This window comes from Halichoeres trimaculatus, unplaced genomic scaffold, assembly GCF_033239565.1.
Source record: "Halichoeres trimaculatus isolate MK-OKI-2021-1 unplaced genomic scaffold, fHalTri1.1 fHalTri1_scaffold_20, whole genome shotgun sequence".
Classification (NCBI taxonomy): domain Eukaryota; kingdom Metazoa; phylum Chordata; class Actinopteri; order Labriformes; family Labridae; genus Halichoeres; species Halichoeres trimaculatus.
The window spans coordinates 9,434,729-9,462,357 of record NW_027437198.1 but is presented as its reverse complement, the minus strand read 5'-3'; the positions used below and the strand labels follow the sequence as shown (position 1 = coordinate 9,462,357).

Genomic DNA, 27,629 nt, shown 5'->3' with positions numbered 1-27,629 from the left:
ATGCAGCAGAGTCTGTAAAGTTTCCACACATACAGATTAAATGGAGTGAATCTAATTTCTGCAGGTTGATTAAAACCAGGCTTGTTAAAACCCCCGCTGCTGCTAATGCAAACATTTCTCTTTGTGATTCTAAGTCACAAGTGTTTTCCGCCCATGTGTGTTGGGTTATTTTCTCTGCAGCTTTGAAACTCATCCTGATGTGACTGTTCCTCGAACAGGAGGTTTGTTTTTGTGAGCTCAGAGGGATCAGCAGTAAAATAACTGTGAAGTAAAAGAAGGAAAAGAAGGAAAGGAGCAGGAGGTCTGAGCTGAGGCTGCTTTCTGCTCTGCTGTCAGTGGGATGTTTGCAGGGTTTGGGCCAGCTGATGGAGCTGATGTTTCAACAGTGGCTCTACACAGGAAGCTGCAGGCTTTCAGGTTCACGTGCACACATGGACACGTACTGAAACATACATGTTCGAGTCTCACGCACTGTCCCCTCTACTGTGTGTGCGCATGCGTGTGCCCGTGCACACTCTTAAAACCCATCCTAAAAGTTCTCCATGTTTTTCTGGCCTGGGGAGTCTCTCGGTGGTTTGCTAATTGCCAGACAAATCGCCCGCGCGTTTTCCTTTTTCCCCTTCTTGCCTCGTGCTCGTTGCAGCCGCGTTGCCCGAGAAATTTATTATTCTGGAGAGCGCGAGGAGCCGGGGAGGTCACGGTGCAGGCGCGCGGGCTGCAGGAGGAGGTCGTCAGGAGAGATATATGGCTGCCAGGCTTTTACTACTGCAGAGAGAGAGCGCGCGAGCTATTTAAAAGTGGACGTGTATTAAGTATTAAAAAGAGAAGAGCCAGATAATGGCTGCCAAGACGCAACACAGGAACCCTCTTGTTTTTTAAAACAGGCCTGACTGTGGGAGGAAAAGGGTCCTGTAATTTTTAATCATAGCCAAATTAATGGATTTTTATTTTTTATTTATTTATTTTCTTTTCTTTTTTTTTTTTCTTTTTTTTTTTTTGGGGGGGGGGGGGGGGGGATGTTTCTTTACAGATATGCTGATCTGTACAATAAACGTGATGCTATAAAATTATGTTGTCTTTTTAAATAGCATGCATGTTGTAAAACCTGGTAAATAAAATGTGGTTTCACACTTTAAATATAAAAAAAAATCTTGCAGGACTCTTTAGAGTTCTTTATTTCAGGAGGGGACTGCGAGCTGAGCAGCTGAAAAATCAAAATATCAGTTTAAATGAGAACAGAAGAAACAATTTCAGATTATATTATTCGTAAAAGCAAACTTGTAACGTGAATGCTTTGGCTTGATCCCGTTTCATCGCAGTTTAGCCCAAAATAACAGTGCATTTCTTCCTAACGTCACGGAAAATGTCAAAAATTAGTGCGGCACCCCTAATATTCTGGCGCTTAAGTCAAAGTGTTTCAGTCAGCCATTCAACACTAGATATACACTAAATGATCAAGAAGTCATTCATGAGTCATTCCTCGTCCCTTCCTCTTCAAGTGTCCCTCCTCTTTAGTGTCATGATGCTGTGTTCACTAAAAGCAGTCCAGCAGGCCTACATGGTCCTGCTGCAGCCAGCGCTCATATATCCGTAACATGTGATGATGAATCGGCCTCTGCTCTTTCTGTGACTAATGGAGGAGCATTAAGTCAAAGCGTCCTGATACTAAAGCATTAAACAAACCGTCTGCTCCTCTTTACCTTTTACTTATCAATATCCGCGTGACAAACACGCACTCACTGCTGTTACATCATAAACAAGAGTAAACTGAACACGCGCAGACTCTCACATCTGTCTGCGGTTTATTATAACTCCTATAATAATCATAATAACAGCTTCATAATAAAAGAAGCGGTAATAAATCTCTCTCTCACTGTTTATGTCTGTCTTACTCTCTATTTAGAAATGAAGATTTATAATGAAGAGAAGGAGTTATAATAACATTAATGATATTTAGACTTTATAAAAAGAACCTTTTTATTACCTCTGATTGTTTTGATTGATATCATTCATTCAATAAATCCAGAAAGCGTCACAGATAGAGTGCAAATTCACAACTAATGCACAGTTCTCGTTTTTATGCAGAATTTATTTTCTGAATAGGATTAAAATTTAATATTTTTGCTAATATTTATTTATTTTTACTTCTTTATAAGGAGAATCATAGTGTCTTATCAATAAGTTGTGAATTCACTCTAATGGATCTCTACATTATCGTTGTTTTCATGTATAAACAGACAAAGACTGTTTGAGCTACAGTATCATGATACTTAGATTGTTAGTCTGCTGCATTAAATCCGAGATTTACAAACAGATCTAGCGAACAGAACTCACTTAAATCAGGCAACAGCTCAAGAGATGTGATTATAAAAGTATAAAAGAGGGAAATATGATTGATCAGCAGTTTTAAGTGAACAGTTTGAACGTTGCTCAGAAGTCATTGATCCTGTCAGTGTGACAACAGCAGCAGCCCATTAAAACACACTGTACCTCCTGTCCAAAGCCGCACCGACGGCTTTTAAATGAGACCAATAACAACCCTGTGTCCTTCATAATGATACACAGTAAAGAGCGCGTGCATTTGCCTTTAAAAACGTCCTCGTGTGTTATTAGTTATCGATCATAATTGGTCTTTCATTCATCAAAAAACTGAGAACAATACAAGCCACAGTGCCACAGTGAAACCGGCCGGGGATGTCTCTGCTGAGATCCCTGAACGGGGGGAAGACCTCACGTCTCGCGCAGAAGAAGCATATATTTCAAAAACCGGTTGTGCGCGTGCTGCCGTCTCGAGACAGATTTACGAGCCGCAGTAAAAGGAAGAGATGTCTGAGCTGCTAAATCAATCTCCGGCGCTCTTTAACTGTTTCTGTCTTTCGCTGTGTCTGTCCCAGCAATAATAATAATAATAATAATAATAATAATAATAATAATAATAATAATAATAATAATAATAATAATTTATAGTTTTTTCTGGGGCTCAATTGCAAACACATTTTCGCGTATTCTCCGTTTTGACAAAGAGACATTTTCTGCCTCTTCCATTCCGAGCTGCTGTTTAATCATTAACGAAGGAGAAGAATCTACCTGTCTTAATCCATCACAGACCAACAGACCCCCAAAGACCTCAAACATCACTTCACATGTTGGTTTTCAGTTGTACTCTGCGCTCAGCTTTTACATCCTTGAGTTTATACCTCAAAACTCAATATTCATTTCAATCAGAAAACAATTTACCTGAACATTTGTACAATTACTGCAAATTGAGGTTGGTTAATAGATTTTAGATTTCAGACTATTTCAGAGCATATCACAAAGACATTCTTTTGGATGTATGAATATTGAGGTTACAGCCCCAAGTACCTCCCCCCTTCTGACTCTGCAGCCCCTGTGCGTCAGAATTCTCATGTTTAAGCGCTTTGAATCTGTTTTTAAGTGTGCGTAAGAGCTTTGCACGCGTCTGTGCCAAGTTTCTACAGAGCTGGTTTGTATTGCTGTTGTCAGGCCGGCTGCAGGTCTCTGTGCTGCTGCTGCTGCTACTTATCTTAGCTGTTGTTTCACACTGTGATTGCGATAATTTATGGCCGTCATTACAGACGCCATCATCACCACCGCAAATGTTTGATTTCAATCTTGTTGTGGGTAAAATTCTCAGGGAGCCTCCGCTGAATGGAAGTGTGAAAAGAGGGCTCAATCTTTGTGGTTTAATTTAAGTGCATCAAAATAAAACAAAGAGCAAATAAATAAATGAGCAGCAGATAATAGGTTTACATTTGCTAATTATTTTTATGTCTTGGTCTTGTTGTATTTTTAGAAACAGGCCGTTTTTGTGTTTTCACAGAGCTCAGAACAAACACTTCAGGCTAATTGCTTTTATATTACACATCTTTTGTTTGCGCGCGCCTCTTAGTTGTTAAACATTAATAAAAATAAATGTGTCGAGCTTTAATGGACACCCCTGATGAAAACTCTGATCTGTTTGTATTTTTAGCTTCGGATACCTGCAGGCAGCACGGATAGCTGTGGCTCATTGTTTGACCTTGAAGTGTTTCTCGTTAGCAGCTAGGTTAGCTCTGCTCCGGAGTCTCGCGCTCCATTGTTCTGCTGGAGGCGTCTCGAGCTCTGGAACCGGGAGACCGAGCGCCAAGAGGACTCCAACGTGCTATTGTTGCTGCCCTGCTCGGTCCGGCCTCGCTACAGGGGGGAGGTTTGTCTCTCTGCTGCGTCTTCGCCTGTCTCTCCCTCCCATTCTCCCTCCTTTCTTTGTCTGACTTTCTCTCTCTTGTAGCAGCTCCAGCTCCTACCTGTCCTGTTAAATAAATTCTTCCAAATTAATAACACAGCCCACGAGGAGGAGAGCTTCTGAGAGACATAAAAAAACGCACGTTTTCGACTATAAATGTGCGAATTGTTTGATTCAAGGTGGAAGTTTTTGCGCGTGATGTACATTTCTGAAAATCAAAACCTCATTTCAGCGTGATTTAATCCCTGTAAAACTCTTTCTCCCTCCGTCTGTATGGTTGTTAAATATTTATTTCCGCTCACATGACTCTAAAAATGAGAACAAACTCCTCAGTGATTCACAGCCCTCAGATTAAATATTCTCCTCTCCTTTATTAACGAATATTTCCAACTGGCAGAAACAGATTTATTGGAATATAAGACAGGACAATCTGAGGAATTCCCTTTTTTTCCTCCTCTGTTCTGTCGACTAACGGGAAGCTTTGGAGGAGCTGACAGTGAGGAATAACCGAGAAAGAGTCCGGGCCGAGCAGTCATTTTTTTAAAAACGAACATAGTCGGTGACAATCATCTTTTATCGCTCTCTCTGTGCGTCTGTCAGGCCTACCTGCTTTGCCTCACACTTTATGACACACACGTTTCACACACACACACACACACACAGTCACACTTCCACAGCAGTCAGTGAAAGGCTGAAAGGTGAACCTAAGTGCTCTCCTGCTGCTTTTTACGCTCATTTTTAAAAACTTCTACAGCACACAGCTCTCCTCCTGCACGCGCTGGTCCGGATGGGTCCCACAAACAGAGATGCCCCCCCTCACCCTTTGCACCCCCCGCCCCGACCACCACGTCACGTGCTTCATTAAATAATTAATGCAGAGGTTGCAGAATAGATATGTATTCGTCAGGGATATAACGCCAGGACACGCTGCTGCTCCGGTGTGTGTCTGACGTCAAAATTCAACTGTCCCTTCAAAAAAAAAAAAAAAAAAGAGAAAAGAAACACAAGCCCCCCTATAGCAGCGGAGAGAGGGGGGAGTGAGAGAGAGGAGAGAGAGAGGGGGAGAGAAGAGGAGACACTGAGGAACGCCAACGAAGAGAGAGAGGGGAAGAGAAAAGAGAGAAGGAGCTGCAATAAAACAAATTTGGACGGGTGTGCGTCTTGCGGGTCGTTGTGGACACCGTGAGTATTGCGGAAGGAAGGGGACTGCATGGGGGGAGACCACCACACTTCTTGTTCTTCTTCTTCCTCTTCCTCATCTCCTGCGCCGCTGCGCCGCCTGCGCCCGCATCCCTCTCAGTGAATCATTCTCACATCGTGGTAAATATGCCCCAAAAATCCCATCTTTTCTGCGTGTTTTCTCATCCTGCATGTTGCTGTCGTGTTGTTTACACATCACCCCCCACCCATCATCATCATCAGCAGCAGCAGCCATTGTTTATGGGTCTGAGCCTGAGAGGGAGAGGAGGGAGCAGCGTTAGCCGATGGCTGTTTATATTTTAAGGAGCACGCGGATATTCTCCTCCATCTTCCTCCCATCAGCTCCTGTCTGCCTCCACATCTCTCTCTATCTGCCTGACTCTCTGTCCATCCCTCTCTCTCCTCTTCCTCACCCTCTCTCTCTCCTCTTCCTCTCGCAGCCAGCTCCATCTCTTGATTTATAGTGAGGCAGGGTGTCAGCGTGCGGCCGCGGCTGCCATTGTGTGTTTGTGAGGGAGTGCTGTTGTTTATGGTGCCGCGCGCGATAAATCATGATTCCTCCGCTGTGGGAAGGAAAAATGACGGTCGATGGAGCGATGATACACCGGAACGAGGAAGAAGGAGACGGAGGAGGAGGAAGAGGATGAGAGCTCTCCTCGGCCGCCGCGAGCTCTCCTCCCGGCTCTCCTCCTCCTCCTGTTCCGGCTTCTCTTCCTCCTCCTCTGCATGCCCTCACACACCCCTTTGCTTCCTCTACACCTGATTATTACTCGGGGTGTTCTCTCTCTTTTTTTCTCTCTGGCTGCAGCTCCGGGTCTTGAATTACTGCGGCGACCAATTAACGGGAGATTTGTTTAAATTTGGCACACCGGGCACGCCTCGGCCGCCATGAAATCTCATAAAAAAAGAAGCTGCCGGCCAAGAAAACCTCATCCATCAGCCAGGAGGTGTGAGTCAGGAGCTGGAGCAGTTAGAGACGTGGGTTCGGGTCCAGAGCTTCTCGTGCACAGTTAGGGCCTGCTGTTAGCAGAAATACTGAAGTGGTTATGCTTGGACAGAAGCTTTGCAGGGACAAACAGAGTAGCTCTGAAAACCATTTCACCTTCATTCATGCACCAAAGTACCTGCAGACTGTTAAAGCGTAAACACATGTGTTGCTGGTCGTTAGGAGGTGTTTTAATGCTGTCCAGCTAACTCTGTGCGTAAAGCAGACTGCTCTCTGAGCTCATTTCTCTTCTTTTAGTTTCTGATGTTTTCTTTGGATGACTGCTGGAATGGAGCTCAGCGCCATTTTTCATGTCAGCACTCAGTGTCTCTGTCTTTACTCAAATCCTTCAACGTGAATTCTTCTTTAGCTCTCATTGTGGAGGAAAACACCATGCAGACATTCAGGGGATTTTCCCCCTCATTTTTTACTTTGCTCATGTTTATTTTCACATTTATATTTCTTGTCAAATGTTGCATGTTTTTATTTACACCTCATCCCATTTCAGCATGAGCAGAGAGCCTGACAAAAAGGCACAGGGAGACATGTTTAGCTGTGCACAGAGTCGATGGGGTGAGGTGTGGGTGAGGGAAGGTTGCATGGAGTAAAATAATTTAATCTGCTAACTTGATAACTCAGTGTGATGCTGTTGTTCTGATGAGGTGCCAGCAGGTAACATATGCAAAATGCAATAAGTGGAGGGAAGTCAATGATGCATCAAATATTTTTATTACAAACACACATACAAACATTATTCTACAAAAGCATCCCAATAATAATAATAATAATAATAATAATAATAATAATAATAATAATAATAATAAATGGTTAGAAGTGCACCCAGAATTATTTCACAATCATATTTCCTTGGCTGGGTTCCTCCGCCTCCTCCCCCTCCCCTCTCTTCTCCCACTCTCCCCCCTCGGCCATCCCTACCTGTGTAAACCTCGGTGTAACCAAATTACAGCGTCCCCGCGTCCTCCCATCACGTAATAACGGCAGCAGCAGCGCTTTTCAAAATGTGTATTCTGTCTGTCCGCCGCCGTGTCACACACAATATCCCGCCTCATTTCTGCGGACGGAGACAGAGAGGGGGAGTGACAGCATCTCCTTCCGCCTTTTTTCATATATATTTAAATATTTTGCTTCGCATCTCGACCTCATATCTGATTTGTGTGACAGGGGAAGAGCTGGAAACACATTTCCTAGCGCCTCTCCGGGCGCCTGCAGGCACAGGCAGAGTGATTCTGCACCGAGAGGAGAAAGTTAAAAGAGGAGAGCTCAGCTGACTTTAAAAATTAGTCAAAGAATAAAATAGTCCTCCGTCAGCCGGTGAAAGGGACAGGCAGCGTGCAGAGGCGGAGGTTTATCTTATCTTATCCAGCCATGTGTCCACTGCTGAGTGTGTTTGTGTGTGAGATAGTTCCACATCAAACCAGCTGAAATAGTTCAAATATTTGAATCGGTGTTGAGAAATGATATCGGGCTCTGTTTGACATCCATTAAAGCTGCAGGAGGGAGGGGTTAGAGCTCCTGTGAGGCCTCAGTGCGTCTAAATACAGAATTCTGCTGCTGCTTTACTGTTATTTATAGTCCACACATTAAAAGGCAGTTCAGCTCCCGGTTTTATATTCACAGAAAGGTGCGTTAATGTGTGACAGGGCTCTGTCCTTAAAGAGTCAGCAGCTTCCATCACACCCTTCCAACATCTGAGGTTAGAATTAATGTTTAGCAGCAGAACAAAGCGTTTGCTCTCACCGTGGTTTCAGAAACAGAACAGAGGAGCTGGAAATGTTTCTCGCTTTCACTGAGTCTATTTTCTCGCGTTTGTGAGGTTTCATGGATGATTTTGTATGAAGCGTTTTGCATTATCTTGAGCAAATTTGCGTTCACCATTTGTCGAAACGCTGCGTAAAGAACAACGGTGCATTTGCCTGCTTGTTTTCCTCTAACGAACCATAGCTACATTTTACTTCCAAATGAAACACACCGTGTGTTTTAAACTACACGAATCCAGAATGTTTTGTTGTAATTATTTGAATCCCAGTATTTGCATTAAAACCACGTTTAGTCTTGAACCTCATATTTATCGAAGCAGTGAATGTATGCGGCTAAACCACTCAAATGAACGTATCTGTTTGTGCTTGAAGCATCCATTTGTTAAACTCGGTCAAAGACAAAGTCCTTGCTTACCCACGCGCCTGACAGACACGCATGAAAGCAAACAGGCACGCGGATAGGACTCCACACAAGACGCATCTTCCCACTCACTACATACTGCAACTGGCAGCCATATTGTCTTCTTCCCTGTTCTTTTCCCACGCAGGGAAAAAAAAGGTTATGAATGCACAGGGCGAGCAGTCACATAAGCTGAAGAAAAATGTCTTGAACTGACAGAAAAAAAAGCCTAATGTTCAAACACGTTATGGTAACACTTAGTTAAATCCAACATATCACATTTAGTAGTTTTATTTCTTTTTTAATATTCCCTTACGTCGTCCACTTTTTTCATCCGCTGTAGAGAATAAAACATTTCGAATTTCAGCATTACAGACAGGAGCAGTCAAAAAGCCTCACATACAAAGAGGGCAAGCTCATAAAGGCGCATCCGTTTTAACAAATGAGATATTTTAAACCTTAAAGCGAGCAATTTATCTTTGGTTTTAGTTTCCAACGAGAAAATAGCTATTTGAAAATTAATTGTGAAAAAATCTTATTTTTTACGCCATTGGTAAAAATGGAGTTTGCACTCTGAGCATTCATGTTTCCAGAGATCCAAAGACCGAGCAGTGCCGTTGATGTGACCTGCAATAAAACTGTGTTTTGATATCCATAAAATCCCTGGTTGCTGTGGCACTCAGCTTTAACCCGAGATGGGCTTCAGTATTCCAGTTTTATGCATGTACGTAATTCACACTTATGAACAGAATCTGCTTCGTTTCTTTCTGAGTTTAAGCGAAAGAGAAAAAATCACAGAGAGCAGTGTCAGGTTTTTAAAAAAAGGACCGAAGCAGAAGTTCTCACATAAATCAGGAGAGCGCACGGCCTCATAAATCTGCAGCTGCTGGACGTTAACGAGCCAGAGATTTAAGTGAAGGAGAAAACAATGTTAAGAAACACGCTAACATGAGTTTAAATCAGCGATAACGAGAGGGCTTAAATCCAGCAATTGCGATAGAATTTATTATTATTATTTAATCATTGTAGTATCATTATTATTAAGATTATTATTATGGCCTACATAAAAAAACTCTTACGCTGAGGTCTCCAGTCTCTTGCTCCAGACGCCAGGTATTTCCGGGGCCCTTCCTCGCGCGGAGATGATTACCCATTCGGAAATAAATCAATAAGAAGCCTCGCGCTAATTTATAATCGTCTGCACGAGGCCAGTGATTCAACGCGCGTGAAAAATGAGCGGCTGAAACCGTATCCAGAGCCCGCGAGCTTCGTTTTCCCCCACCTTATTCAGCGAACTGGAGAGCAGCAGCATGCACGAGACTGATAAGACCGAGCTGCTGAGGCGGAAATGTTTCCACGAGGACAGGACCAGGCACGAGCCGTTTTTTCCTCTTCTAGATTCTCTTTCTTTTATCAAAACTAAAAATAACGACTGTGCTTTGCCGAACTCCTGTCTCTCCCTTTCTTCATTCCGTGTTATCTCCCTCTCTATTGTGTTATGTGTGCGTGTTTATGTGTGTGTGTGTGTGTGTGTGTGTATATACGTGTGTGTGTGGCAGTAAAGGTCTGTTTGCGTGGGTAGAGAACACAAATACAGAGAGATTCAAAGAGAGAGAAAAGCCAAGTGCATGTTTGAGATTCATTTATGTCTAAATTGAAATCTTCCCTGATTGCTAATATCGCGAGAACAGACGCGCTTTACCACGTACGCAAATAAAAGATTATATTGTGGACTCATATTCAATAATTTCTCACGATTTCATAAAATTTCCACACGAAAAAAAACGTTTAATCCTACAAAATAAAAGCCCAACTTCGCTTATACTGGCGCATTTTATATTACAATCCAATAAAAGAGATTCCTGTCACCTTTAAATGAAGCTATGATTCCGCTTTAGCTCTGGCCACATAGATTTGTCAGCTAATTGCTTTTTGTTTATGTAATTATTTATTTATATGGAATTTGAAAAGATTAACACTACGTTGTTTAAGTTTACAATCGGCTTTTTATATTTATTTCTTTTTATAAACCTATGCCATCCTCGCGCCTTTGTATTTCGCTCAGACTTGACCGGCCTGCAGGCTTCATTCTGTCCTGAAAATGTAAACAAGTCAAACTTGGCGGAAACAGTCCTGTGTGCGCGCGGGTCAAATCTCAGCGGAATGTCCGCTCTTCCTCCCCTCTCTCAGACCTCCTTCTCCCTCTTCCTCTCCTCTGATCGCTCTCAGTTTGACTCCATGTAATAACCAACATCTGGCCTCGCGCAGCCGGGACGGACAGGCAGGTCACGCTGAACCTCGCCAACCCCTGTGCGCACCTCAACCAGACTCCCCTATTGGACGGGAACAAGAACCAGAACCCTCATCCACCTCCCCCTCCTCCTCCCAGACTCCCTCGGCCTGTCAGGCTGTCAGTCCGGATCCCGGTTCAGAAACAGTTCATGCTGTCAGTCTACCCATCCTGCACCAGCTAAACCAGGGCGCACGAGCCAAAGGTCCGAGCAGGGAGGAAGACCAGGGGAGAGCTGAGGGTGAGGAAGAGGAGAACCAGGTAGTCTGTGGTAGAAACCAATGAAGTGATCAAAGTGCTCAGGGAAGGTCTAAATACCCGAGGCGAAAATCCAGAACATTTTGGTCGACTTAGTAAAGCAGCAACAGCAAGAATAAATCTGGGTTAGCTTAAACTAAAGATTTCAGGCGTCAGGGAGGAGGGAAGAGAGGTGAGGAAGAAGAGGCTGAAGAGCAGGAGGACTCTGCTCCTATCTCTTGGGGGAGCTTGGAGAGGGAAGAGGAAAGAAAGAGGGAGAGACAGAGGAGAAGAGCCCGGGGAATACAGCGTCACGCTCACTCCAGAAAACCTCTGACAGAGAAAAGGCTCGTGCAGCACTCAGGGCCCTGCAGAGGAGCTCGTGTCGGTGGAGGGTGTCAGTGGAGCCTCTAGGAGCAGAAAAGCGCGAGCCCTGAGAGGGGTGCTGGCAAAGCACGCACCGCCGGCCTGCTATACGGAGAATTTTGCTGCACATGCGGAGGGGGGGTGAGCGCGCGCACGCGGTGTGTTTTTTAGGGTAAAGTAGCACCGCGAGCCCCAGACTGAGCAGTTCCCGTCAGCTGGTGTGCTGTAGGTCGGCTTTGATTGTTGGAGATTTATGGCGGAGCTTAAGATTTATGGCTTTTCCCAAACCGGGCATGCAAACGCCTGCAGTCTCCTCATAGAGACGTCCTAATAATTTTCACAACAGCGTGATTTAAACGCAGAGGAAGAATAGCTATCTATTTCAGACCGAACAAGGAAAACTGTCACACCGGCTGCGCGCAATTACGCACTCACAATCAGCTGAAATTCGTCCAAGCTTTCCGGATTCTCTGCTCTTCTGTGTCCGCACGTGTCCACTAAACAGACTGCATCCAGGAAGAAAAAAAACATCAACAGCAGCAGCAGGAGGAGATCCAGGAGGAGAACACACCGACAGAGAACAGGTAAGGTCCACCGGGATGCTCCTCGCGCAGTGTCCCGGTGTGTTCCCGAGGCGTCCCCATCCCACGCGCTCCGCCGCAGACATGTCATTAATTATCTGTTGTGTGACCGTGGTCTCTCTCTCGAGCTCACAGAGGCATCCGGGGTGTGCCCGCGTGCAGGCTCTGAAGCTAGCCAAAAAGTTTTCTCTCTCTAGTGTGTGTGTGTGTGTGTGTGTGTGTGTGTGTGTGTGTGTGTGTGTGTGTGTGTGTGTGTGTGTGTGTGTGTGTGTGTGTGTGTGGGCAGCTGAAGACAGATGCCTCAGGATAGGTAACAAACATGCGGCTCTGTCTCTGTTTGTGTCTCTTTCTCAACCGTCATAGAGGAAGTTTAGCAAGAGGTGTGGTGTGTGTGTGTGCAGAGTTATGTGTGTGTTGTGTGTGTGAGACACCGTTAGAATGAGTCGTAGTGAATAGGGACCTGACGGCTAGGTGTAAAGAAAGAAGATGCATGTTAGCCGCGCTGTGATTTATGATGGTGTGAAGAGATTGCTTACTCAAGAAGCCGCCCCCTCTCTGTCTCTCCCTCTCTCTTCTATCTGCAAATTGTCATGTCCTTCCCCCCAAAAAACACACAACAAACCCACAAATGGCCCTACCTGTGCAAACAGATTCCTCCTTCAAGCAAATGCATGCAAGGTGGCCCTTAATTCATGTAAAATTACAGCTATTTTTGCCTTAGACTCAGGATATACTGCTGATACTTCACTGTGAATACATGCAGTGTAAAGTCCATTTCATAGGAGATATTAAGTTTATAAAAACACCATAAGCAGTACAGAAAATAATCCAATAATGCTTGAGCAGGATTGAGAAATTTAGCGTCTGTAATAGCACAAAAAGTACTTTAAATGAATTATCTATCTGATCTCATCCTTGTTCTTCTCATTCCCTCTTTGTAAGCAGACTAAACTTTAGTGTTGGAAAATGACTTTATTCATTTTCTGGTTTATGTGGTGAACTGTTTTGAACTTAATCAGATTATTTTCCTCTCTGTGAACAGTGAATGCTCTGACTCTTAAAGCAGACACTAAACAACATCTCCAGAAGCTCTTATTATACTGCTGCTGAAGTAAAACAGTGAGATAAAATTTAAGAAGAAAATTTTTATAAACAAAAAGGTGTCAGAGAGATTTGAAAGAATAAAATGGGTGATGGGTAAAAATGTGTTCTAATTAGATGAAAATATCAGATTAGATGATTCCAACACTCAGGCAGCTCCTCCTGAATCTTGACCTCAGTGGGTTTTCTCTCACTTCCGGCTATAGAGACTTTAAAGTCGTGAAAAAGCCACAGCGACTCCAACGCCGCTGTGATTTAATTGATTTTTTCATACATCACTGACAAACTATGGGCAAAACACCAATCAGAGTAAAATAGTGGGGGCAAGCTTGGCTGACGGTGTGGCAGTGTATAAAGGCTGACAGGTCTGGCTCAGGTCCATGCAGCCGCTCTCTGCTGCTCCAACAGGCCGCCAGCCTGATTATATTACAATCACTGGCGTCTTTTTCTGATCCGTGTGTCAGGAGATGAGCATGTTGTTGGGAAATGGATATGGGCCGGTTGTACTCCTGCAGGTTGTTGAAGATCAGCGTAATGAGGCCTCAAAGAAAGTCGGGGAAATCCATTTTCAAGACAATGCCAAACCACAAGCCACTACTATCACTTGGTGTAGTGCACGTGTCTGGAGTGACCAACAGGCAGGAGGGGTGGCAGCATGCCCTGAAATGTCATCCACTTTGGGAAAAAACATACTCAACTGTTGTGCAGCTGAAACATTCATATCCTGCTGTAACCTTGCAGATGAGCTGCAGAGGTGTGATGCCTCAGAGCTTTGAATCTCTCTCCTGAAGCTCTCTGACGCTTCCTACGCTCACGCTTCTCATATTACCTGCAAATTGTGCTTTTTGTTGAATGGAGCACTCAGCTAAACCCGCAGATCACTTCCAATATTCTTCAGCAAAGTTTTCAGCAGAGATAGACCGATATTTATTTTTCAGGGCTGATACCGATACCAATTATTTGTAGTCAAGGAGGCCGATAACCGATATTTGAAGCCGATACAAATTAGCAGTCAAAGTGGAAATATTGGCGTCAAAATTTTGAATAACACAAACTCCAACACTTAACTGCATTCAAATACCTTTGAGCGTATGTTTATTAAACAGCTCCCAGCTGCCTCTAAATGGCAAATATTGGCCTGATAATCGGCCCGGCTCAAAATCGGTCTATCCCTAGTTTTCAGTAATATACCCTCAAAAGAAACCAAAGCATTCATATATTTTGAAAAAAAAAAAAAATCAGGAACTCAGAGAAACCTACAAAAGAGGCATGCTCCCATTGACCTGTTTAAAGCTCCTGCAAGCAACGTACAGTTTGTGGTGAGTTTAGCGCCTCCTATGGACAGAGCAGTCTCTACAGAAGCCATGTGCGTCCGTAGGGTCATGTACCATGTAACAGCTGAATGCAGCACTTATTAAGGAAAACTGTTGAAGGACACGTGACTAAAACTGCATCTGTAGTGTGCAGTTAAACCAACCTCCACCAGGGATGTCGCACACTTTACAGGCATTAGAAATAGCTCTGTAGAAATAGTCACTCTCCTTGTTCATGTTTTTTTTTTCTTTTTCGCTATTTGAGGTCAAGAAGCGAGATAACTCAGCATTTACATTTTTCTTAGACACAAGTTAAAATGTATCAGAGAATTCACAGACGTCTTTTACGAAGAAATCTGGGAAAATATTCTCCAGTTTGCAGCAGAGATGGGTACAAAATTTGGTACTTTTATAGGTATCGAATGAATTCTGTCTGCAGTACCATGTTTAGGTACCTAAACGCATCCTCATGACTGTGAGGGAGTGGAAAAGTAGGCCGTTTTCCATGCTGAACATGAAAACAGCATTGCAAGGTTATATAATGAAAAATAAATATGTTAAATTGGAAAAAAGAGATTTTATTAATTTAAAAAATCATATTTGTTACCACATCAACACACAAAAGAACCGCTGAGTACCAATACCAATTGCCAGGTATCGGGCACCGGTTCCGCATCACCTCAAGTTAGAAAGGTTCCCATCCCTAGTTGGCTGGAAAATCTGTTGGAAAGTGACTCAAAAAAAGGATCAATGCTCTGGAATTCATATGGAAAAAACAGAAGAGCTGGAAATGAGCAGCACTGACTTAATGCACTCACAGACTGGCTCAGCAAAATAAGGACATGAATCACATGTAATTATCTTTCTATGCTAACAGACTGAACCCTGAAGGTGATTGTTGTTTATCGCATTAAGTAACTGAAATATGTGGATCATCCTATAATTGAATATGAAAAAGCTTAATTTAGTTCATACTAAATCATGAAAATAGCTCTAACTCAACAAATCAAGAACATCTTTAAAGATCAAAAACGGGCATTGCATTGATTTCATGTTCTGCAGAGTCAAAGTTTTGTTTATGCAGCTCAGCCAGAAAACTTGACTAGCACAGCCCTCTCTATCTACCTTAGAGCCCTCCTGACACACACACACACACACACACACACACACACACACACACACACACACACACACACACACACACATACACACACACACACACACACACACACACACACACGCGCACAGAACAGTCACATCCATCCCTGTTCTTCCGATGCCTGACAGACTTGGTGAGCTTGGCACTTTTCATGGCCCAGGAGCAGAAAGGGCAGAGTGACCCCCCACATCCCTCTCCAGCCCCCTCCTCCAAACACACTCATCCCTTCTCCCTTCCTACCTCCCTCTCTCCTCATGTCAGGCCCCTCTTTGAGTGCGAGGTTAAAGATTAGCATCTCTGATAAAGATTAACTCTCCGTCAAAGGAAGGCGCTGATTGCAGGAGTTTCTGGTTCAGGACTGCTGGTGACTCAGGGGGCGAGCTCTTCAGGGGAGATGTGTGACCTTGCCTGCAGCGAGAGAACAGGGGACACGCCACGGGATAAGAAGCTGGCTCTGTGGTTGAGATTAGCTCAGATCATGTCTGTGATGATGAGAGTATGTGAGGGAAAAAAGTTGAGAGGTTTCTTTTTAAACCGGTCTTTGCCATCATGGTTGCAATTTCAAGCCTTAACTTTCGTTTTCTGTGCAGCCATGGTTATTTTTCTGAAGCCACGAGTGACCATAAGTTGGAGATGGTGGAGATTAGCCAGATGCTAAGTTATCAAAGCCAGACTAACGAATCTCAGAGAGCTGGGAACAACATGAATGGTGCGACCTAAATAATGTGTGTGCTACGTCTACATGCCAATGTTCCTTCAGCAAGGACGAGTTAGGTGTGGTACTCACACACGGCCACCTGATCATTAGTGCCAACATTACAAAGAAGTGGAATTTGATAATCAGACTCAGAGATTAAGCTCAGTGACTGACAACCAGAGGCCACGCCCCCAATAATACTCAGTGCTCCACCACAGGCTGTGTTTATTAGCTCTGGAGTTTGATGCTTTTTTTAATCTTGAGTTACAAAGATGAGGAAACTCTTGTGATCTGAAAGAAGCAAACAGACATTGTATTCTCCTGAGCCGCTCTTGATAAAAGCCCAGCTGTCATTGTTGGTGAATTTACACATGATGCCAGCAAACTGCTCTGCGACCATGACTGGAAAATCAAATGTGTTCACTTCAGCCCAAGCCTTAATTTGTTCCAAACTGGACTCAAATGGCTCTTTTGTACACAGGCTGAACGTAATGCCTCAGTTATGTGTCCACAGCCACGAGCTACAGGCTTCATAAGTGGAAGATTTGTCCAGATCTCACAGGCTTGAATGGAAAGAACAGAGTAAGGGGATGTACATCGCAGCGGCACATGATGCCATCTCTTGTGTCATGCTTCAGATCGCACCCTGGTTGACGACACATGCAAAGCTGTTAGATGAAAGTGAGGAATAGCAGTCTTTAGAAAGATGACTGTACACAGCCATGGAGATGACGTTATGTAGACTTGTGAATGGTTTAGCAAAGAGGTCCCAAAGTTTTCCTTTGGGATAAAAAAGAAGAAGAACTAACAAGAAGACAGAAACAGAAAGTACTGTTTCCTGTCATATTGGTGTTATGGTGTATGGTGTTATCTGTAAAAAAGCGGTACATGACTCATATCCTATCATAGTGCATTATGTTCTGTCAGATATTGTTATAAATAGACATGCACTGATCAATTGGTCAGCTGATCGATCAGTGCCGATTTCCTTAACTTTGGATGATGGGTGATCAGGGATCGGTGATCGGCCCAACCTTACAAATGAAACTGATCTTATATACCTCTGGGAAGGTCTGACAGACAGCCATTGTTGCTTTTTGCTCTGAGACCTAAAATTCCGGACACTTTATTGGTTGTTTGAGTTAAACATAAAGATGTTATTGTTTCACAGGTACTGTTCAATGATTTTCAATAAAATAAGATTGGAACATTGAAGGTATGCTGCCAGTTAAAGTAAACAAAAAATAAAAATATGTATTGGCCCAGATCGGTATCGGCAGGTCAGGCTTTTTAAAGATCAGGGATCTATGATTGGCCAGAAAATTGTGATTGGTGCACAGCTATTTATATGGTATTGTATCAAACCGTAATGTATTTTATCTTACAGTTTCTTGTCCATAAAGTCTCTTCAAAAAATAAATAACAAAGACAGTTGATGGGATATCTCAATCAGTAGTTAATGTTTTTAATGGCAATGCATTTGGGTATTTTTGTGGATCCTGTTGATAAAAGAGGTTCCGTTAAATGAACCCCTAAAGATGGCCACTCTTCAAGAAAAGTCTCAATGTGTGTGTCATGGCTTACTGAAACAAAATCAGAGACGTAGACTCAGTAAAACTAAAAAGTTAAGTTGAAGATATCAAACATTGAACAAAGATTTGGTCCATCACTGATCTAAAGCAACATATCACTGATGCTACTGCCACTACTGATGAAGGAACATGCCAACAAATTGAGTACCATCGTAATGTGCTTTGTGCAGCTCATGGTGCCCGAACAGAGGTGTATTCAGATAGACTTCAAAACTTCAATATCTACTCTACTACTTCTACAATTTTATTTGGCAGATGCTTTTTTTCCAAAGCGACGGTCAACACAAGCAATAATTTAGACGGAAGGAAAAACCTTTATTAATGTGACCAAGAGCTTATAGTTATGTCTGCAGGTGCTGCCATCAAGTGCAAGAAGTGTCTTTTTCCCACGTAAAATAATGTAATTCCTCATTTTGTAACACTTTTCACATACTTACCTGTTCATTAAATTTTGTAATGATTTTTTAAATTATAAAGAGACTTAATGGACACCTGGTGTATTGTATCATGTGGTATGTAGCAATGTTATATCACAGCATATTAGGATTTACCATGTGGTATGATATGACATGATATGATATATGACATCATGTGATGTTATATATCATATCATATTATTTCAACTTATCTCATATCTTAATATGGCCTTTCATAATGCACAATACAATATTGCACCACATTGTACCATTTATTATGACCTTGTTACGCAGGATTACAGAATATTGTGTCCTCTTGTATTGGACTGTAGGATCATAATGTATAATGTATTGCTCTGGGTTTTTGTGTATAACATCAGGAGCTCTGTAAGCTGCAGAGGAACAGGGTCCCTCTCTCAGTCTTTCTCATTAGTTCAGATCTCCCCTCTGAAAAACTGGTGTTGAAACTCGTATGTCATCTGTCCGAAGCAGGAGGGGAGGAGATGAAATGTGTTGCTGTGCAGCTTTGTCGTCGCTTGTCCATTTTGGTGCGGCTGTGTTGGTGGTGTTGGTGATGGTGCCGCGTGGTCGTTCAAGCTCATTACACCAGAAGGAGAGCTCCGAAAAGAGCTGATGAAAAATGTCTGTTTGGCAAAAGAAGTCTGGAGGCTGACTGATCGATTGGGCTGATGTTTGGGCCTGAGAGGTCAGAGTTGTGGAAAGATACTGAACCACGCACAGGTGAAAGAAAAGAGTTTCACAAGTGACTGAACACTGAGCTCCTCTGTGAAGGATTAATGTCTTCACACATCGTAGTTTTACTGTTGTTTAGAGAAAACTTTCATCTTCCATGGAGAAAAACTGATAAAAATCTCTAAAAACTTAACACACAAAAGCCCTGAAGATCATCTGAGAAGAATGTTTGAGACCAGCAGCTCGCTGCAGTAAATGGCGTCAAATCTGGAAATTGGATCCACATGGGGGGATGTGTGGCAACAGATGGGTTGTTTGAGGTCAGGACATTTTGAAGCTGTTCTTTCTTCCTGTAGCTACAGCAATTGGAGTTTGTTAACTTTGACTACTTTAAAAAAGGCTCCTCAGGTGGCTGGACCATGCAGTGAGCCTGAGGAAAGATTTCTGTTTGCTTTATGTGAATTTCTGGTATGCAACATTTTCAAACAACCATGGTCAAAGCTCATGAGCTCCATTTGAGCGTCAGCCATGTTGAAACACAGATTATTATGATACTGAACCTTACATCATGAGAAAGTTGAGGATTTGTAGCCTACCAGTTTAGAAGAGTATTGAAGCTTTTTGCCAACTTAGTTTCTGTTTTTTTTGTCTTCATTACAGAGATTTTGGAGCCATGTTTCGCTTCTCCGTTTTGTTTTTGTCATCTACGACAGCTTTGAAGAATCTGAGTGGATTATAAACCCTTGTAGCTCTGAGGATTAAATCATTAAACAGCTTGTGAATGTGAGATTCTGAATCACTTTTTAAGTGTGGGTTGATCATTAAAGAGCTGAGCTATCACTCCTCCAGGTCAAAGGTCACTTTTAGAGAGCTGTGCTCTAATATATCACAGAGAGAGTGCTTTCTGCTCTGCACTCCCTGCACAGGCTGCTTTCTTTCTTTTAAGTACGTCTGTAAAATAACAGCACTGATCCTGACGCTGTCTCAACTTGTGGTTGTAGTTTTTGTTTCTGCTTCTGAAGTAACAAGATGAGTTTGTGCAAAACTTGAAATCTGAAAAGTGTGCATGTGTATGTTGTGTGTGTGAGTGTGTGATGGTGTGTGTGGGGGTGCTGAGGCAAGTCGGTGACGGCACCACCAGACCAGGCTGAGATAAGGGCCGAGGGCAGAGATAAACTTTGTTCAGTGTTTGAGTCTGCTGCAGAAAGCAGACACATCCATCCATCCATCCATCCATCCACATCCTTACGTCTGCTTTAAACAATAATAATAATAAACAGCACACAAACACAGTAAAAAGCAGTCATATAGTAGGAATTAGTGCATTTATTTTTATAAACGTGGACACCCTCAAAACCTGCAACAAAACTTCTGTACTCAAGTTTAGTGAGATATTTTTTTATTTGGAAGCTTTATGACTTTAAAGAAAACAAACAAACAAACATACAAAAAGGCTCAATTTCCCCTGAAGTGCAGGAGACTTTACAGCTGTATGGTGCAGCAAAAGTTTTGACATCCTAAGATAAATTAAGGAGTATGTTTCCTCCAGAAACAAAAACTGAAATCTGTAAAAAACTGAAAAACTGTTTTAAAATGCTCTCCGCACTTTGATATCTAGAGTTCTGTTCCATCCCTTCATCCCTTCCTCTCCCAGGAGTCTGAACCTGCTGTTCACTCACTTAATATGCATTCTATTAAATTATGCACCGACAGACGCTTTGTTGCTTCCACCTCTGCTGCTGCTGCAGCTTCTGCTTCCTGACATCAAATATATCAAACTTTCACTTCAATCAATCCGAAGACAAAAAGCCTTCCTCTCCAGTGTTTGATTTGGATTCAGGACCCTTCAAGAGAATCTCAAAGTCCCCCTTCTCATCCTCCTCTTCCTCTTAAAATTTGGCTCATCAGCTGTTCTGGGGCTCTGGAGGCGGCCTCCTCCCTTTGTCTCAGCCTCTGGGCTAGCTGGCTAAGCTAGTCGGCCCCTGCATCACTTTCTAGGCAACTTTAGAGTAGTCCACTCCTGCTCCGAGGCTCCAAAGATCCGGCTGACCTGAGGGGCTGAGGGGGACGAACAGGGAGGAGAGTCCGGCTGGGATGGACGGCAGCCAGAGCTGTGCGTGAGTGCGTGGAGGAGACAAAAAATAACTTTATAGTAGTAGTATAGCGGTGTAGTAAGAGTTGTAGTAGTGGAGGTGGTGATGGTGGTGCAGGCTGGTACGGGAGGTCGGGGGATCCTGCTTTGATTTATGTGTTTGGGGGAAGCTGTCAGGAGCAGAGACAGGAGCAGTGCGCGGACTCACGTTTGATTCCTGCGCGTTAATAATAAAGAGGAGCCGCGACGCAACAACACGGGGAGCGCGTCTCACACTCTGGATACATTAATACAAATACTACACAACTTTATCACGATGCAGCTGTAAAAGCTGGGCACATGGAGGCATGGATGTGAATTTGTTTCCGGCTTGGATCTGTTCTCTTACACCGGTTACTCTACCGGGCAGCAGCACTGGATGTAGCCCGGGATTAATGTCCTTTCTCCCGGATTGGATCTGGATTTATTCACGGCCTTGGATGAGAAACAGCTGTTTGAATTTATGTGTTTGCTTCTTAATCTTCTCTCTCTTTTTGGGCCCGTTTGGTGTTTAAACAACTTCTGGCCTACTCAGTCCTTTTTCTTATTGCTATTGCTATAAATGTGTTGCGTTTAACTGCAGTGAGCGTAAACATTGTAATTTTAGAGCTGGAAATGTTTTGTTTTAGATAATTCCTTGTTAAGATTAATCTGAATCCGGATTTGGCGCATAAAGGCTGTTTATAAACATTTTTTATTTTAATTTTTTTTTATTTTGTTGGAGTTTGCTTTTGACACATTTTTTCTATAGGCCCATAAATAAGAACGCTATTTCTTTCTTTTATAAAACAAGAGCTGAAGTAAAAAGTATTTAATTAATAATATTTTCCATGTTACCCTTATTTATTAATATGTGTGTTCTTTTCGGTTCATGTAATCACCTCATGATCTAAGCCCACGTTTCCTTTTTTTACTTATCGATAATTTGAAGTATTTTCTATTTTTCCATCCCTTAATTTCACGTTTTATCCCACCTCTCAGTGGAAGGACAAAGCGCAGTTTTTCCTTTCAGAATTACTGGCAGCCTTTCCAAGTCAGATACACCGTTTTCAAACCCAGGGGCAGCTCTGTAAATATTACACAATGTGCTATGATACCCAAAATAAATGAAACCTCAAGTTAGACCCATCCGGCCTTCTTCTGTCTTTCTGCCGCTTTTTTATTCCGGGATTTCACCGGGAATAATTTCAGCTTCCTGCTCGTTTAGACCACAGGATGCCTGCGCTCTGTAAGAATTTAACGAAACATTTTCATGGAATATCTTCATCTTGTTTTTTTTTTTCTTTCTCTCCCTCCCCCGGCTCCCTCTCTTCACCCTGCAGTTCCTAGGAGCTTTCTGGAAGCCGTTTTCTTCCATCAAATCATCAGGAAATAGGAGGAAATCTCTCGGTAAGTCCTCTTCTCTTTGGCTCCATTTCTTGGGTGGCAGTTTTGAAACCGTGAGTTATAAATCTGTGTATCTGTGTTAATCGAAACGACATAAGATTCGTTTCAACACCTTGTGTGTCTGTGCTATTATTTTTGAAACACGGCCTAACACACTCCATGGTTCCCCACATATCACTTTCCGAAAAGAATAATTGAAAATCTTAGCATGATTTTTTTTGTCTCAATTCTATGAGCAACAGTTCTGTCGCACACAAAGACTATTACCAAGACTACATCACGCTCTTATTTGATTCTTTCTCTGGTTTAATCGTGCGTTTTAATTTTTATAGGCACATCAAACTACATGTAAATGCAGACAATTTACAGAAATGAAAATTCGTTGTGTCATTTTCTAGAAAAGTCAATGATATAATTCACAGCATTTGTTTCAATGCCCGATTCTGTGCAGATGATGCATTCAAATGCATGCAAAATAATAAAACATGCACAAGCATATGTTATAATGCAATGTATGACGCGTGCTAATGTAATATAACCCAGAGGTTTGAAGGGCATTCACAGCAGGAAACACAGCAGGGTCAGTTCATCATCTCAGGACAGTTATTAAAACAACAATCTGTAACTGCAGCTATGACACTAACACTGACATTACCAGCTATAATAGGCGAGGAGAACAGCAGCAGAAAATGGGACACAGCTGTAGAGTAATTTAGATTCAGTCGATATAAGAATAACACTGCCAAAAAGAGTCATAATTTCTGGTCAGGTTTACAGTTTTTCTTGTACTGGAATAGAGTAAAACTGTGCGTAAAGAGAGATTTTTAAATCCTAAAGGTAGAAGGAAATTCCTTTGTGTCTTCCTCAGTGGCCTTCATGTCTCTGGTCCTGAGGGGGAAAGAAAAAAAATGGAGAGAGCATTTCCATGGCTGTTCAGGGCGCAGAGTTTTAGTTGTGAAACCCAATATCCGTGACTCAATCCGAAACACGGAGCCGTCCATGCGCGTCTGCCATCCAGGAAAATAAAGAATAACTGCCATCCTCCACGAGCACAGGCCTGCGTTCACACGTCACTGCATACATGTAATCCTCTCCTTTTCCCACACTGCTGCTCTATGGAAAACAAAAAAAGGAAGGGAAGAAATAGCTGATTAGCAGTTTGGTTAATGAGTAAAGAGATGTTTTCAGCAGCAGTGAGCAGATCCTTCAGTCCTACAAAAGCCTGTTTGTGGGGAAAAGTTGCAGACGGACACATTTCAGACTCCCACCTTCCACCTACACTGGAGCTCATCCTCTCATTTCTGCAGCCCACAGCGAATGCTATCTGCTTTAAAGTTGGGCTGTTTACGCACACACACATCCACACACACACACGCTGCTGGGTGCGAGAAAACTCATAAATCTTACGTAGCCATAAACGACAGGGGTAGCGTCCTGAATAATAAAAATAGAGGGAGGGTGGGTGTGTGTGAGTGTGTGAGTGGTGTTGGTGTGTATGAAAAGAAGTAGCTTCATATTTTCATTTCCATTTTGGTCTCACCTCTCTGTTTCTGTTTCCTTTTGACACTTAGAGCCTCTCAGGCCTCACTCTCTGCTCCACATGTGCTGGAGTTAAATCTCTGACACTTTTTAATGTTTCATTTCTTTGAAAAACTCAAAGTGTTGAATTCAGAGGCCTCAGTTTCCCTCTGCTCTGAGAGCTGCTTATGGAGCCTGTCTCCTCCCTTGCATTATGACCTCCTTTTCTTTTCTTCCTTTTTTTTTTCTTTATTTATCTTTTTCTGTGCATAAGCAGCAGCAGGGGGAGACGAGGTGATGAAATGTTAACAATACAGAGTGAGTGTCTAGTTTCTGCAGGGATACATGGAGAGAGCTGCAGGAGGGGCTCTGCAAAAAACAGGGGGTTTAAAAAAATACATCTCAAAGGGAGAGCAGTGGGCTTATGAGCATAAAAATGTCACCAAAATATGAACGAATGAATCCACAGGAGGAAAATAAGCAACCTGTGGTCTGGGTTTAGTGAAAGGAAACGTCAAGCTGCAGAGTTCTCACTCTGTTACAGCCAGAATACATCTTTTATCTACATATCAAGTGAGAAACTTATGTAGAGATAACAGCAAAGCATGCAAAATACAAACAAAAAGGTTATTGAGATGATAATGGAAAAGCATCATCCAGCTGTCACTTCATGTTGTACTCACTGAAGGCTGTAACCAAAGATATTAGATTATAAGAGTGATTGAGTGTTTAAAATAGACTTTCCCCCCATACTCATATTTAAAAGCCTACATGTGTTTTGTATGAACTGCAGAGTAGTGCGATGCTAGTTTTTCCTTATCCTATTCACTCCGGACCACGCTAACTTTTCAATAGCTAGCAAAAAGTTAGCCTTTAACATCCAAGACTGTTATCTTAGGCCTGCTAGCCTACATCCTAATAAGAAACAAGAGGTGGGGTCTAAGACGTGCTACTATCCAAAGAAAGGCCCATGGTGATTGAAATCAGAGCTTTTAGAAGAGCAAAACAACAGTCCAACGCATGTTTTCGTACTTCGTAAAAGTTGTCCAAGTTTACAGGAATAGCTTGTTGTTGGCGACTCTTGGTTAATATCATTACAAACTGAATTTAGAAGCTTTTGAGTAAAAGTAGTCTCTTTGCCTGGTTTAATGGAGCTAACGGTAGTGGCTCCGTGTTGCACTTGCAGAGAGTGTAATTAGCATAATTTGTGAGTGACGCTGAGCTGTTGTTTGATGGAGAATCAACGCGTCCGCGAGTCAAGCCCCGTATTTCCTCCATTACACCCCAGGAGCGTCGCCGATACCCAGGCTAGCTGTCAACATGATGATGAGAATATATAAATAAAAAAAGATAGTGCCAACATACTGCGACCATATTTAGGTTGTTAGTGCTGCTGTTAGCCGTGTGGAATTAACCCTCCGCGTAAAGCCCACCAGAGAGCGGAGCGAGGCGGGAGCGCAGACCCAGAGACAGAGAGGCAGCCGCGGTGGGGGAGAGCCAGGAGACCCGTGGATAAGGAGCAGGGACATAAAGGAGGACTGAGGAGCTGCAGATCATGCGACGGGGTGACATTTTGCTGCGGAGCTGTTTTTCTGTCTGACTGGCTCCCTGGCTGTTTTTCTGGCTGGCTGTGTGAGACTGAGGGGCTCAAACGGACAGAAAGCTGAGGCCATTGTTATCACCAGCAGCGGTGCAGGCAGCAGCGGTGCTGGGGCGGAGGGCGGAGGTGGAGGGGGGGTGGGGGACTTGAGCAGGCAGCAGGCAGGCTCCCGGTAAGCTCCTTCAGCTCGTGCGCTAGCTAGCCTGCCTGTAGCCTTACACTACCGAGCCTGTCCGTTAATTCTGCCCGCGTAACGAGCCCCCCACCGACGCCTGGTGTCTGCGAAGCTCTGTCATCCGGCGGCCGTTCATGACACACGGTGTCCGGTTTGCAGCCCCCACGGAGCCCGGTCTGCTGGAGGCTCGTGGAGGTGTTGTTGTGAGCCTTGCTAGTCCTCAGACAGCACCGGAGGAGGAGGAGAGGGACACGGGAGCGGATCCGTTACATATTTAATTATTTGTGATTGTTATTGATCACTTGGTGGACGCGCGTGGGGATTTATCTGTGATGCGGTGCTGCTGGGTCCTGGACCGGGACCACCGGTGCTAAGGAAAGGTAAGGAGCATCAGCACGAGTGTGTGCAGGCCAGCTGGTAACGCACGAGCTCCACAACAAACCAGGAATATAGTGTGTGTGTATGTGTGTATGAGTGAGTGAGTGTGTGTGTGTGTTTGTCCGCGTGCTGCTTGAGGCTGGCTCAGTGATTTATGGCCCGTATGACTTCAGACCCGGTTCAAGAAGAGTTCACACCGCTTTAAGCTACCAGAGCGAGCTGCCCCCTTCCTCCATCTCTGTCCTCCTTCTTTCTGCGTTTTCTCCTCTCATTTCTGCTCCTCTTCTGCCTCTGCTCGTCCTCACACAGCTTTTTATTTACAAGGCAATGGCCGACCGTTAATCTGGGTCCTCCTCATCCTCCTGCCTCGTTTCTTCCTCACGATGAGATGTAATCTGACATATATTCTAATTCTTACTAAAATGTTTCCATGCAGTGATTTTATTCTGAACGTAAGGGCAGAGCTCAGATCAGGACAATCTTTTATTGTTTCTGGGATCCACATAACTGCACCTCCTCTCCTCCTCTTTCTGTCTGTTAATGGGATAAAGAAAAGGTGGATTGTCCAACTTAATGCATTCTCTCCCTGCCTGCACAGCTCTTCATGGCAGGCGCCATTTGTAATTTTATATCCTGGGATAAAACACAGACACTGGACACCAAGGCCGACCTCTCTCTCCCTCCCTCTGTCTTGTTGTTGTTTGGGTGTCTCTCTCTCCTCTCTCTCTGTCACCATAAGTTGATTATTCAGGGAGGCGTCTAGTAAAGTTGGTGATTGTATTAAGCTGCAGACCTACACGCAGGGCAGAGACATTACGTGTCCCGTTTAATGGTGAAACAGCGATATGATTTAATAACATATTCCTCCTACACTCAGAGCCACGGTCCCTCCTCCCTCCATCTCTCCTCTCCTTGTGACTATTCCTCAGAGTAAATAATTAGGATTCCAGCTTGTCTCCCAGAAAGATAAATGGCTGACATGTGTGACGTGCTGAGAGCTGGAGAAGGGCTGGACTGTCTGTCCAAAACCAGAAATAGAAAGAAAGAAGGGAAAGAATACAGAAATGTTTTTTACAAACTGTCGTTTTATCAAAATTACAGGGGACCGTTATCAGGCAAATCGTTTAGTGCCAACAAACCAAACAAATATTTCACGTCTTATTCGTTAGGTCAGCGTTTATTTCTCTTCAAAATATCTGTCATGTATTTTTTCTTAAAAAAATATCATTTATATTTTACACAAGCCATTTTATTAATCAGAAGCTATATTTCAACAAAGGCTTATTTTTCGCTTCTTTGAAAATAACTCACAAAGGATCCTTTATTGCATTGGTCGCCAATTATTTTGTGTCCTTTATGTTTTGTACAACAGCTCAAATTTAACGACACA

At 43.2% G+C, this 27,629-nt stretch overlaps 1 protein-coding gene across 2 annotated transcripts in view; it reads left to right on the top strand.

Moving 5' to 3' along the window:
* The window catches only part of hoxb3a (homeobox B3a), a 38,244-nt gene that overhangs the window by 2,131 nt on the left and 8,484 nt on the right, over window positions 1-27,629 (top strand). Inside the window, exon 2 of one of the 2 annotated variants that reach the window (XM_074695781.1) lies at window positions 22,505-22,571. The gene's annotated coding sequence lies outside the window, so the exon portion shown is untranslated. Of the gene's footprint in view, window positions 1-22,504; window positions 22,572-26,037; window positions 26,242-27,629 lie in introns of those variants that run through there. The other variant, XM_074695782.1, reaches the window with a different exon arrangement.